This window comes from Rhipicephalus microplus, chromosome 7 (assembly GCF_043290135.1).
Source record: "Rhipicephalus microplus isolate Deutch F79 chromosome 7, USDA_Rmic, whole genome shotgun sequence".
Classification (NCBI taxonomy): domain Eukaryota; kingdom Metazoa; phylum Arthropoda; class Arachnida; order Ixodida; family Ixodidae; genus Rhipicephalus; species Rhipicephalus microplus.
The window spans coordinates 1,850,655-1,853,765 of record NC_134706.1 but is presented as its reverse complement, the minus strand read 5'-3'; positions in this window follow the sequence as shown (position 1 = coordinate 1,853,765).

Genomic DNA, 3,111 nt, shown 5'->3' with positions numbered 1-3,111 from the left:
CGCCGTAGTGGAAGGCTCCTGAAATTTCGACCACCTGAGGTTCCTTAACGTGCACCCAAATCTGAGCACACGGGCCTACAACATTTCCGGCTCCATCGGGAATGCAGCCCCCGCAGCCGCGATTCGATCCCGCGACCTGCGGGTCAGCAGCCGAGTACCTTAGCCACTTGACCAACGCGGCGGGGCACACCGAGTTGACAGGCTATTTAATATAGGTTATTGGAAACATGTATTTCTCATCCAAAAATGTTAAAAATTACTTTACGTCACTCGATAAGCTAGCACCACACAACAACATGAAACACACACGAAACCCTGAAGTGTAGATGGTACCTTGGTCCCGGAACAACTACAGCTTGCAGTCGCTAACTGATAATAATCAAACCATACTCTACTGGTACAAACACACAACCACATTAAGTTTTAAAATATCACAACATATCCACGAGGTGAATGATGACGAGTGGGGCAAAGTGGATGGATGGCCGGATGGACAGACGGAAGGACGGATGCATGGACGGACGGATGGATACACGAATGCACGGACGGATGGGCGGAAGCATGGACAGACGCACGGACGGGCGCAAGGACGAACGCAGGGATGGACGCATGGACGGATGCATGAATGGACAGACGCACGGATGAACGGATGGACGCGCGGAGGCATGGACGAACGCAAGTAAGCAAGAACGAACGGACGGATGGAAGCGCGGACGGACTGATGGACGCTTCTCCCTATCATTCACTCCATGGATATGCTGTGATCTTTATTATTTATCATTATCGTACTACAAGTAACGTCCTCTTGTATCGTACCATTAGCATTTTTTCAGCGTATATGCATTTCGTTATATGTACAAATCCCACCCTCTATGGCTGATTCAAGAACTAACGACAGGTGGCTACATACGATTGCGACGGGACGCTCAGCCCATGCTTTAAGAAGCTTCGCCCCTAAAACATCTGCGCGACTACTTTTTATCTTTATAATAACTCTTTACCCTGCATTCTACTACAAAGTGTCATTGTTACATTTTATGTGTACGTGTGATATATGCTGATCTGTATGTACAATGCCTTCGATGCGAACGCTATGTAAGAAACTGGCCCGGATCTGCATGTTACACTGCAGATGTCGTCTAAAGACGATAGTCATGCGCTCTGAGAGAGTGAACAAACACCTATTTGATGTTCTGCGCAAGAAAGTTGGTGAAGGGTATTCTGGAGGCGCTGCGTTGGAGTGTCTCGAGCGTGCAGCGGAGGCGAACGAGCGCATCGAGGCACGTTAGACACGAATGCCATCTGGCATTTATCTTCGAAAACGAAGGAAGGCATGCGCGCCTGCGGAGTAAGATGCATGCCATTCTCAGAGGCGACAAGGTGTAGAATGCAAAGCGACGGACAGGTGCCACCACCGTGTCGTTTTAGCAAAGCGTTGGTAACATTTTGCCTTTTTGAGCATCGCGTTGCACTGCCAGCAATGCGTGTTTAACGCTATGGTCCTTAGAATTACTTGTGTGTGCCTTCTCTAGTATAAAGGCACACATAGAAAACATCGGCGTGTTGTTATGGTACCTCAGATATGCGCAATAATTGCTTTTTTATTTGATAATCGCACAAGTATGAACGCTAAACCTTGAGCAATGATGGTGGGCGCTGCGAATAGGGGCAGCCGTTTGAGGTATCGTTATGAGCGGACAAACAGACAAATGTACAGACAGACAAACAGACAGACGGACAGACAGACAGGTAGGCCAAAATTTTTTCGTCGAAGGTCCCCAAGAAAGACTATCGTCTTTAAAAACATTTCGTGGCATGTGTCATATATGTGTTATTGCCATGTAAGGTACCCTGGGCCTTCGTCAAGCTGCTGCGACAGCATTTAGCCCAAGTGTCCATACAGATTGTTTTCAGGTAAATAAATTCAAAATTGAATTGAGATTGAAGTACTACAGCAATAATATTAATAATAAAAGGGGATGCGAAAGCGGTTGCGTGCTGCATGCGAGGAGGTGGCTGAGCCATCCAACCACGCACGTCACAGGAGTGACTCCGCATGGTGGCGCCAGAATATGTGCTCACGCCCTATAATAGAGTATTTAGACAGTTATAGTTCACTGTCAGCATGATAGCGAAGGTTAAAGGAATGGCATTGCCGTGCAGCCAACGTTCATTATGGAGAGCATCGTTAGTTTAGCAGGATAATGTTTACGTAGTTTACTTGCACCAGTTGGGACGATGGCGCCAAATATTGGATGGTTAATAAGCTTAGGAACAGTGAAAAAAAACGAGAATTCTCGCCTAAGCCACCGCGCGAACCATTGTTACAAGTTTATTTCAGTAATAATATAAGTAAACAAATATGAACCACGCACCAAACGTGAAAACATTTATGTTGCCTATTTATTTACATTGATCTTGTAGTTTGGCCTAGACGCGTTCGAAATGGGAAACTACTTCAAAAACTGCGCTAACTTATCCTTAATACTTGGTCATCGAAGCTAACTGAAGGCAAGCAAAGCCACTTTAAACAGTCTTTTGCTGCGAACGGAGTGAATGTTTCAACAACTACGCCAAATTCACTTCGAAGCGGGCATACGAGAGCGCTGCCATGTTGTACGTACACTACGTACACACTCTAACAAAATATCGAGTAAAAATAGTGTCTTTTTGTCCCACAACAATAATCGACATCAGGCTTGCGTGCGCTTCCTTTCTTGAAAACTCGGCGCTGGCCACTTTCCTATCGAGAATGCAATGTAACCCTGATAAAGGGCATGTCGATTGGGACCGAAATGTACCGGGCGCGGGGTGATAGCGCAAGGATGGAACGCAATATAGATGACGATTATTGTTGTGGAACAGAAAGACACCCTTTTCACTCGCTCTTTTTTTAGAGTGCACCTACGCTACCACGGTAACGCCAATTCTGAAAAATAACGCACGTATGGTAAGCGGTACGAGTAACGTGCGTATCTGCGCACGCGCACTTCGATCCTGCTATCACGGTACGCCCGGTATTCAGGTAAGCCCGATATACTATAACTGTTTATTATCTCCTATCTTCACCTAAGTGGCGTATCATCTAATCAAATAGAAATACAACAGAAA